Here is an 11,578-nt window from a genome sequence, read left to right on the forward strand (position 1 = left end):
CTTTCTTTCTTTCTTTCTTTCTTTCTTTCTTTCTTTCTTTCTTTCTTTCTTTCTCTCTTTCTCTCTTTCTTTCTTTTTCTTTTAATTTGACCAGAGAGGGACAGAGGAAAGAGAGAGATGGAAAGGGGGAAAGCAAAAAAGCAAGCCACCAGCTCCAGATCTTGAATCACAGTTGGCCATGTGGGAGTCCAGCACCCTTAACCACCATGCCACCTGCCGGCCCCAATGTATGTGATTTCATTCAGCACAAAAGCCAGGATCATATGAGATTTAACACAGAGTGGGGCAGGGAGGTGCAGAAGGAACAGCCTTATTTTAGTCTATGTATCTTAGCAGCTAAAGCTGGGTTGCAAGAAAGAAAAATTATTCTAGTTATTGTACAAAATGATAGCGGGAACTGCAGTTTGCAAAAAAGCATTGGCAGGACTGGAGAAGCAGTCTTTAGGCTAAGTCCCCAAGGAAGGGCCCAGAACAAGACCACACAGCTGCCCAGCTTGTCAACATCAGAGATTTTTGGATTCCTAGATGGACGGATCTGGAAGCCACCAATGCCTCTGCTTTGACTGCCTCTTGATACCTATCGAACTAGTGCCTTGGCTTTGGAATGTTGATTTCCCCACACCTAAATTTGCCAACATCAACGACACAGCAGAAACCTCGGCCCTGCCTGGCTTTCTCCTTCCAGACCGCATCTGAGTGTAAGTGGACTCAGGCCAACCCACACCCAAAATCTCCACAAAATCTCACAAAGAATCCAAGACCCCCAGCCTTCCTCACCGGTGTCATAGCAACGACTCGACCAATGCGAGCATTCGATTAATATTCTAAAGACGTGTATCCATGCACTCTGAATTTCATTCCGTGTTTTCATTAACATTCCGCGAGGCCCACAGCGAGGCTGCTTCCTCCCCAGCCTGCTTCCTTTCTGGTCCCGGTCCCTGCCAACCTACACGTGGAGCTCACTGTGTCCGTGACCATCTGCTTAAATAACCCACATCTCAGGGATTTACATGGCTGCACGCGTCTCGGAAACCTTCGGTATGGGGATCTAGGTCAGTCCGCCCAGATTTTTAACAGAACAGTTGGCTTTCTTATAGAAATAACTGTGTTTAGAATTTTGGAGTGTTCACTTCCTTTGCCAAGTTCTTGATCATCTGCATACCGTTTAATTATAGTAAGACAGCATGATAGAAAGAAGCACAGATAGTACAGACGAGACCTTTGGTAGGTCACCTAAAGCCTGATTAATAACTAGGTTATATAACTGGCAGACTTATTGTGAGTCTCAAAAAAAAAAAAAAAAGTAGAAGAATTTGAGCTATTGCATTTCTTTTCCCTGCCTTTCAAGATACACTAATGTCTGTCCAGTGTCTTCAGAACGCCTGAACGCCTCTTCATTTCAAACCAGTAATCTGCTATAGTTGATGTTTAAAACCAAGATGTTATCACCATTGCCTGATAAATTATTATCTGATAAATTCTACAGAAAGAACCATTTAAAAGCTCGTTTTGTTCCTTACGACGATGTCTAGGGAACGCCTCCGTCCCCTTAGCAAACCACAGTCGAACCCGGGAAAGCACGCGTGGGAGCTGTTGCTGCTCCCCTTATGAAAACCGCCTTCCAGGGCTTTTGCTTACAGACCGCACGGTCAGACTGACAGCTGCTGCAAGACCTGCCGAGCACTCACTCCGTAACATTTCCTTCTTCAGAAGGACCAGCACCCAGCCCACTGCCCAGTGACATGGTCAGGAAAGGTCCTGTCATTCATGAGATGTAACCATCCTGACTCTATTGGTGCAGGCAAATCGGTTTATGGACTGTATAGCTAAGCACCAGGTCCGGAGGCGGGAACAAAGGATACAAGATACACATCCCCCAGTTCCTACCCTCAAGACAGTCAGAATCCACTGGAGAGCACATACACAATACACAGACGACACCACACACACACACACACACTCATGTGTCAGTGCACTGCCAACAAAAATACAACACACTGAGTGTGATACCCAAAATGGCAAAAAAAGAAAAATTTCTTATCAATGAGTTAGCAGTGTGAGTCAAAATCGGCTGAATGAACTGTACTTTGACACAAAGTGAAAGAACTCTTCTGAAATCATTAAGCACATGTACTACTGAGAGGAAGATGGCTTTCAGAGGACGGCTCCCCTGCTCGGCACACGCGTGCTTGGAGTGTGCATCCGAGTACGCGGCATCTGGCTTCCTCGTAATGAGTTGGACGGCTCAGAGCTGGAGCTGATTGGCAGAGCCGGCCAAGATCTGCACAAGTGGTCCCTGTGTTGCTATGGCGACAGAGTGGCTCAGGCAGATTCCTCACATTGAACTATAGCCACTGGGCTGGGAACCCAGGTCCCTCTGAGCCCCAGCCTGGCCTCACTCCCTTCCACATTATCCTCCCCCGAGGTCTCGGATCAGTAACACAGTCAGTTCAAGCTCCACTGCACTGGTTCTAGACAAGGGCACTCAGGCTGCAAACTAGACTCCCTTCAGGAAAGGACCCACGGCTGCCTCTGAGCACCCTGTGCCATCGACGTGGCGCCAGCCCCTGGCCCACTCCGGAGCTGACCCCGGAGCTTGTCTGGAGGGCCCTGCTGCCATGGAGTTAGTGTCGCCAGGCTAACAGCACTTTGCCAAAACTCTGCAGGGTCGGTTTTCCATGAAAAGAAATCTTTGCATCTATGAAGGTACTGCAAACATTTTCTGGAAAAAAAAAATCAAATTAAAATACAAGTTTATTTTGGTGCAAAAAATTGTGAAATCCATGCATGGTTTTTTCATAACACTTTTTTCCACAAACTTTGAGAAGCCTTCTCCCTCGTGTGTGTGTGTGTGTGTCTGTGTGCGTGTCTGTGTGTGTGTTCAATTTTCTTGTAATCACAGAAGCCTCTGTTCTCCCTCTCTTGCTTCTTTGATAAGGAAACAACTGACTGGGTTCTCCTAGTTGGCAAAGACCCGGTTTTAGATGGCTAGTAAGGCGTGCTGAGAAAATAAATAATCACAAAATCCATTCAGATTCACTGCAACAAACTCATCGCTGAATAGAAATCAGACTGTGATCTTCGTCAGGTCAGGGATTTCTTCCCACCTGGTGCTCCTGAACTGCACACGTGACCTGGGGCCCCACACTGACCACGCGTGTGCACATCTTGTTCCCATAACTATGCATTCGTCGGCACAGGCCTGACAGGGTCTAGTTTATATTATATCACACATACATCAATGTTACAAAAGCATATGTCCTTTTTTTAGTTTCCTACAGGGCACATATACTCTCTGGAGAGAGAGAGAAGAGGATAGAGAGAGAGAAAGTGAGAAATCACCCCCTCGAAGGGGTGGCCACACCACAATCTCTACTCCTCACTCCGCTATCAGAATTCTGGGCACGCACGCACACACACACCCAGCACGTTTTTCAAGTCGCCGGGTCAGGGACTCAAACCACACGGTAGGCCATATGCGATCAAATTGTCATAACTACCATGCCACCAGCTGGGCCACAAAAGCCTATTTATTTCCTTGAAACTTTTTATGAAGTTAAAACTTTTCATAATTGTGAATGTCCTTTTCCAAACTGCTCTGAACCACTGAAGCTACACCATAAAAAAAAGAATAACTAAACAAGCCCAATTCTCCTGATTCCATAACAAGACTCATTATGGCATAAATCTGTGGAATGCATGGATTTGGGTCAGTCCATTTCCAACTCAAAGGAAGGCACGCCCATGCGTCCAGGGTAGGCAATGCCTCTGAAGCGACCAAGCACTGGCTTCACCTGCACTGTGCACAGTGCTAGAATTGCTCCTACAGGAGGGAAGCAAAAGGAAAACCCTTCCCAGTGACGTTATAAGCTGTTAGGAAAAATAAAACTTACACAGAAATGCCCTAAAAACCTTACAGCTGTAGAAACATAAAGTAGCAGCAGCTTATTCTTGAAGTTCGAAAACAGCAGTTTTACCATATTAGCTTTTCCTCTTTATTTTTGTTTACTTTTTAATTGCCAAAGGGTGCATGCGCTTGCCAGAGCGAGGCAGGTGGAGGGAGAAGGCACTCCCGGTGGGGGGTGGTCAGCTGCGATCCCCTTTCCCCATGTCCCCATCCTGTTGGGCTCTGCGGCATGCACTCGCATGCCCCTGGTTGCCAGGGTAGGCGTTCTACCTGTATTCAGGTGTGTGGGGCCGGGCTTCTGTAGTTACAGTCCTGCTCGCTTTTCCTGTTTCTCTAAATCACATGCATCCTAACACTATTAAATACTTATTATCCATGCTTAAGAAATAACCAAACACTGCCTCTGGAGGCACTAAAAGTTTTCTAGGGTCACTTTATCTTCACCACACATTGAATATGCTCACTACTAAGAAGCAGTTTACCATCATCTCGTTCTCTTCGCATCCATCAAATATTATAAAATGTAAGAAATGGCCAGCAGTTGGCGTAATGGCTATGTCGCTGAACTCCCACGTAGTCGACTGCGGTTCGAGTCCCGGACCCGGTGGCTTAAACTCACGCCAGGCGCATGTGTGCGTGCCCAAGATCCCGAGAGGAGAATGGAGGAGAAGGGACTGCGGCATGGCCATCCCCCCTGGGGGGGGGTGATTTCTCGCTTTCTGTCTCTCTCTCTCTCTCTCTCTCTCTCTCTCTCTCTCTCTCTGTCTGGCGAGCGCATGCGCCCTATAGCAAAAACCTCTCCAAAAAAAAAGAAAGAAATGGTAGCTGCAGGGTCGAAGCCACAGTCGGGACACACTGGACGCCGGTAACGTAAACTTAGAGCAGAGAAATGCGCTGCGTTTCATGACTGGCGCTCTAAAATTCATAATTCGGTTTTATTTTTCTTACACTGAAAACCTACATTGATAGCCAGGTATCCTTGACTATCCTGCCCCTCTCAGGGCTGCTGAAATTTATGATCCCTTACCATAACTGAAGTCACTGTAAATCTCATTTCGGAGAACTTGGAGAGAGAGGTAAAAAGGGAAATAAAAATCAAATGGCCTCACGTCTGTTGGAATTGCAACAAGCAACTGGCTGAGTGAAACATTACTTCTCATCCCAGAAAACCGGCTGCGGGGAGTCTCTGTGATGTATTGTGCTCCTAATGCCTTACGACACCGCACCCACAGCCGCTGTGTAAGTCAGTGGGTATCGCTCAGCCAGCTGCGACAAGATCAAGCCAAGGACTTATCCCAGCTTCCACTGACTTCCACCGAGTGGCCGAAAGCCTGCGGCTCCAGCCCCACGGCCGACACCGCCGGGACCCTCCTACCTCTGCTGCTCGTGAGACGCCATGTGTTCCTCCGCAAGACCTAGTTTCTCAAAAAGTACCCACGCCTTGGAATTCTAAAGAAGATTCAGAAGAGAGAGCTTTTCCGGGAGTACATTTTGGGTTCTGTGAAATCATCTCCTAAGAAAATGGAAATTAACTTAAATGCATAATTTCAGTCTAGCAAAATACTCTCTGTAGAAACTTTTTCAAATAATTATTTTACTTTATTTCATTCATCATCATCATTTTAATTTGGCCAGAGAGAGAAAGAGAGAGAAAGCAAGCTGCCAAGTTCAAGACTCGAACCTCAGTGGGCCATGTGGGAGTCCAGCGCCTTAGCCACCATACCATCTGCTGGTCCCTCTTCTACAGCAATTTTAAGATCAAATTGCTTACAGCCTTTGAAGGTTAAAAGGTGTGAAAACTTTCGTGACTGGGAAGGTTCACAAGTAAATGAAGAAGGAGAAATAATGAAGATTTTCTCTTAATTTCAGTAAAGAGTCTTCAATCTCCCTATCTCTAATGTGTAATTATGTTTATGACAGTGAAGTTCTTACAGAAGTTCCGTCTGTCTGTCTCTGTCCCTCCCGCGAGTGTACCCGCTCTACAGCAACCTAACCCAAGACAGACCAGGGACCGTGACAACAGAACAGGAAGTCAGTGGTCTCCCGCTCCACTCCAAACCTACACAAATGACGGGAATGTATTAGGAAGCAAAGGAATACATGAGATGTGTGAAAAACGAAGGATGACCTGAGTGAACAAGGAATGATGAGAAATATTTCAATACCATAATACATAAGCCTTTAAAAAAAAAAAAAAAAAAAAAGGCAAAGAGCTTCCAGAGGGTTACAGGGTTTGGGAGGAGAGCAGGCTGAAAGCTGGGTCCCAGAGGCTGCCCAGGAGCTCGGGTGTGTGTGCACCACAGGCCACGAGGAAGGGGAGGCAGGGCGTGGAAGAAAGCATGAACACCTTGAGGGTATACACAATACGCACTCACATATTTAAGCATTTATGCAATAATAGTTCTTGGAACAGGAAACGAACGCAGCAGATGGAGGAAATGCTTCCATAAATTATATCAGAACACTTCTCAACCCTAAATGAAAAGAATTAGCCTTCACGACCAGAAATAAGCAGACACAGGTTAATACCAGAATTAATTTTCCATAATATCTGATACAAGAGGAAAGCAGAACTGGTATCTTTTTTCTATTTTCAGTTTAGGTTTTTGCCACAAGGTACATGCACTCACCAGATTAAGAGAGACAGGGAGAGGCAAAGTGGGAAGTCACCCCCCAGGCAGGTTGGCCATGCCACGACCCTGTGTCCTTCACTCTCCTCTCAGGATTTCGGCCACGCATGCTCACACACCCAGTGTGTTTTTCCAGCTGCTGGTCTGGAACTCAAACCATGGAAGCGGTTATGTAAGATCCAACACCTCAGTTACCATGCCATGTGCTGGCCCAGAACTGTGTCTTTTAAGTTATGAAATACAGTACTTTAAACTTACGTTTTTATACATCAGAGCTATAAGGCATATTTAAAAGAAGAAGACATTTTCAAGTACGTGAACTTCTAAGCTTATCACTCAGACATTATTTACAAGAATCGCCATAGGAAACACTAAATACAATGAAACGTGAGTATAACAAGAAGAGCAAGCATAGGCTTAGTAGTGACCAAAGAAAACAGTAAAATACATGGGTACATGCAAATAAGTGGGCACTGTCATTTTTAAGAACTGCAGTCACAATTTAGAGTTTAAATCGTGGGTGCAAGCAACATGAAAAAGGTCAAGGAAAGGAAATAAAAAGGAAACTTAGGTGCCCTAAGAGTCTAGCTCTTCGAGGAAGAGTCTAACTACTGGATATTTTATCAACGAAAGTGAAATTCAAGTGTAACATCAGTTAAAAATGAACGTTTCTCACTAGAAGACTAGAAAGGGAGCAGTTCTCACTCGTAATCAGTTCAGATCTGGCCAGTGCAGTGTCCTTGCCTGGTCAAGCCAATATTGCTTTTTATCCAATTATTCGCCAACACTTAAAAATAGGACTATTTACATGAAACCCAGATGTTTTGGCAAGGCAAACTGGAAAAAGCAAGGGGGGGAGGAGATACAAATAAGGAGTAAAAAACGGGGACGTTATTAAAAATAAAGAAGGGATGTATTTAATAAAATGATATGGAACTGGCAGATGGTGTAGTGGTTACATCACTGGACTTACACATGGCTGACCATAGTTCGAGTCCCGGACCCAGTGGCTTAAAACTCATGGCGGGCGCATGTGCACGCATACCCAAAACCTAAGAGGAGAATGGAGGAGAAGGAATTGCAGAACAACTATCCCCCCTGGGGGGTGATTTCTCACTTTCTATCTCTCTGTCTCTGTCTCTCCAGCAAGTGCACATGCTCTATAGCAAAAATCTCTCTTTAAAGCCAGATAGGACACCATGAAAAGCTCTATATAATAAATGTGAAAACCTAGATAAACAGTAAGTAATTACAATACATCTAGGAAGACATATCAGAATTGCAACAAAATAAATCAGAAACATTAAAAAGTTCCAAAACAATAGAAGAGATGGAAAATATTCCCCTTCTTGGAAAAACAAAAACCAACTGTTTTTTTATATATGTACTGGCGAAAGCCAAAACTAGACACAAGAGAAGGATGCCATCTCCTCTATGACTCAGCCACGTCCTGGGCTTTTCCATCAAGTCGGCTTACAAATCACGAAGAGTGATGGAACATTTAAAGTAACTTCCAAGGCGGAGACTGAGAGTCGCCTACTCATCATACTTTCGCTTTTTCTTTTGAAAAAAAAAAAAAAAAAGCCACTTCAGTTTTTCCCAACAGATAGACACAGATTACCTAGCTCCTCCTCGGGGCTGGCAGTGGTGCAGCAGAGACACAAGACCTGGGGTCTCATCGACATGGGCAGGCCCTGAGGCCATGCCCACAGGTGGCCCTGAGCACAGCATGCCGTACTCCAGGGCTGGCGGAAGCTCAGGGGAGACTGTCATGTGCAGACCCTGTGGAGGGTGTCCGAGTCTCTCTACATCTGTCTCAGTCTCTCTTACATAAGAAAAAGAGAAACTTGAAGAGGTTATTGCACATACAGTGTTGGCAGAGACGTGAAGAGGTAGGTATCGCCATACTGGAGGTTGTAAACTGGTACCAGCTTCTTGCAGAGCTATTGTTTCTTCTCTAGTGAAATTTGAACTGTGGACCCAGCAAGTGGCATGGTGGTTAAGGCACTGGATTCCAACATGGCTAACTGTGGTTTGAGTCCCAGATGTGGTGGTTTGAAAATCATGCTGGGTGTGTGTGCATGTGTGTCCAGAATCCCAGGAGAAGAATAGAGGAGAAGAGATTGTGGCGGGGACATCCCCCTGGGGGATGATTTCTCACTTTCCTTCTGTCTCTGTCTCTCTGGTGAGCACACTCACCCTATGGCAAAAATCTTTTTTAAATAAATGGAATGTGTAGGGACTAGCAAGTGGCACAGTGGTTAAGGGGGCTGATTTCTGTCATTTTAAAAATTTAATTCTATTTATTATTATTTTTTACACTCTACATCTTTATAGCATACAGAATGAATCTGCCCAACATGAATACATTTCTATCAGTCCATTCAAAGATATTACCATACACATTATCATCAACAGATAATTTTCTGGTTTTGTGTCCATTAAATGTTTTGCTCCCCCCCCCATTCTTCCCTTCCATCAAGGGGGCTGATTTCACACGGCCGACTCTACAATTATATTGGCGGACCCAGTGGCTGGAGAAACACAATGGGTGTCGGTATGTATGCGTGCATGCCCACAACCCCAAGAGGAAAACAGAAGGGAGAAGAGACCCCAAGGAGCAGAGCCAGCATTCACGCAGACGGAGGCGAGACTGACCTCAGCCTGCTCCAGAGACAGGACACACAGTGAGGAGCCGGATGAAGGGAGCTGGCAACTTCCATGCACCCCTCAGGTAAGGGCTGCCGGTTCTATTCTAAGTCTACTGGGTAATGTGCAGCTTTTAAAATTAATACCATAAGTACATATGTGTGCCCTGGTGTAGCCAGCCTGCAGGACACGGAACTCACAAGAAAAGTTGCAGAAATACATGCCCACTGTCACCTTCTGTACGCATGTGTGCTCTGAAAACCTGTGTGGTGTGCCCCACAAAGAAGGACAGGAACTGAGTGTAAATACGAAATTACAAAATAAAACAGAAAAAGAGCACTGCTATAAAAAATACACACACACTTAGACAAAGCTACTAGTCCATGGAACTATATACAGGCAATATATAAACACATTTTTTTAAAAAACAGCTAAAGCATACATTTCAAAAAGAAAACACTGATATTCTGGAGAAGCTCTGGAATGGAGAAAAGAGGTAAAAAGGGACTTTCTGAAGTCCACGTACTTTTTAAATTTCATCATGATTATTAAATTAAAAATTAGATAAAGAAAAATAAAGATAATCTAGCCATTCAATGAATCTTTGTAAAATTAAAGACTGGGTATTGTTATCATAGTATCCTCCAGGTGAACGCTTAGAAATGTTTGAAGTAAATTTCTGTATAGATGGTACACGAGTATAATTACCCATGAAGACTTCCTTTTCCAGACAAATCTATCTGCCTTTGTACTGTGTGTGTGTGTGTGTGTGCGTGTGCATGTGTGTCTATCTAAGTGCTTGTAAGTATGTAGTTACATACATATATGCATAAGCACATACACTTCTGAATGTACAGATAAATACATAAATACCGTATCAGAGGTGTTTGTGGTTGGACGATCAGCACACACATGGAAGTAATGAGTGAAAGGTTGTAACTAAAACCATAAATGATTACTGGTGTGAAGGTGACACAGGTACAACAGAGTGTCCAATACGACATTCCATATAGAAGTTTCTATACTTTTAAAAAAGCGAGCTGCAGGGAGACAGCTCTCTCCAAGGCGTCCTGGCTGGGGGAGGCGCAGAGGTGGACCTAGCACCCACCCACCCTCCTTAGAAGGGCAAGCCTTTCCATGGAGCTGACGAGGAGGTTGAACCCTTGGTCGCAGTCGAGTAGGGCAAAGTGCCACCGAGGCAGTGCCTGAGAATGAACAGCCCTCTCAAATGAACCTCCTTCCCGCTAAGTACTTCATAACCTCTGGGTAGAGAAATGAGGATTATTCAGAGAAGCGATACGAAGCTTTCAACCACTGTGCCTTCTTAAGAAGCCATCTGCGTGGGGCCGGCAGATGCTGTGGTGGTTAAGGTACTGGAATTCCACAAGGCTGACTGTGGTTTGAGTCCTGGACCAGGAAACTTGAAATCATCTGAGCACTTGTGTGCCCAGGATCCCAGGAGGAGAAGGCAGAGGGGACTGTGGTGTGGCCACCCCACCGGGGGACAACTTCTCACTTTCCCGGAATCTCACTGTCTGTCTCTCTCTGGCAAGCACATGTGCCCTGTGGCACAAATCTTCAAGTAAAACATAAAACGTTGTCTACAAAGTGTGTAGAAGCACTAATGATTCCATTTTTCTAACAAAGCGACCCAATTCTTTTCGCTTTATTAAAAGAATTTCATTCCATCAAACTTACACTAGGACATTTTGCAACTTTGTTGAAATGCTTGAGTGCTTTTATTTACAACACTTTGAAGTCATTAATTATCTAAATTACAAAAGGTCAGCTATGTACCAGGACCTGATTTCTAAGTTGCAGTCACTGCCAAGAACAGACGGGAGTCTGCTAAATCAAGCTGAAGTTGTACGTGGACTATGTGGACTGTGGTCGCTGGAGACCTGGGTTCGGAAATGTGTTATTGGAATCGAGGTTTCCGTCTAGGCTTCCGTACTTAAGAGCCCTTTGTTCGTGGTACATGCATTTAACCTCTTTGCACTTCAGCTATCTCACCTGCTAGTTAGGTGGGTACGCTCTACCTCGCTTGCTACTGTGGGAGTCAAATTCATATGAATCAAACACTTTACCCCACTATAGGCATGTACACAACACGACACAGAAGAAAAGGAGACCAGAGGAGAAGAGAAAGTAACACCAGCCCAGAAAATGAAATGAAAACTTTGGCTTACGAACTCCGGCAGAATGAAAGCAGAAAAATCCACAAATCATAAATTAGAAGAACGATTTCCATCACAGCTCTCTAGGCATCTGACCTTCATGGCAAATTACCTCTCTGCAGTTCATTCACACACACACACGCACACACACACAAACACACACACAAACACACACACACACACACACACACACACACACACACGCGCGCACCAAG

General features: G+C 44.8%; 1 long non-coding RNA gene across 2 annotated transcripts in view; it reads left to right on the forward strand.

Moving 5' to 3' along the window:
• The first annotated feature begins 603 nt into the window (after positions 1–603).
• LOC102479932 (uncharacterized) overlaps positions 604–11,578 on the forward strand; it is a 13,251-nt gene continuing 2,276 nt past the window's right edge. The window contains exons 1-2 of one of the 2 annotated variants that reach the window (XR_336377.2): positions 604–1,052; positions 9,021–9,271. This is a non-coding gene — a long non-coding RNA (uncharacterized LOC102479932). Of the gene's footprint in view, positions 1,053–8,370; positions 8,430–9,020; positions 9,272–11,578 lie in introns of those variants that run through there. The other variant, XR_001371335.2, reaches the window with a different exon arrangement.

The sequence above is a fragment of the Tupaia chinensis genome, unplaced genomic scaffold (genome assembly GCF_000334495.1).
Source record: "Tupaia chinensis unplaced genomic scaffold, TupChi_1.0 Scaffold138235_1, whole genome shotgun sequence".
In the NCBI taxonomy this organism is placed as follows: domain Eukaryota; kingdom Metazoa; phylum Chordata; class Mammalia; order Scandentia; family Tupaiidae; genus Tupaia; species Tupaia belangeri.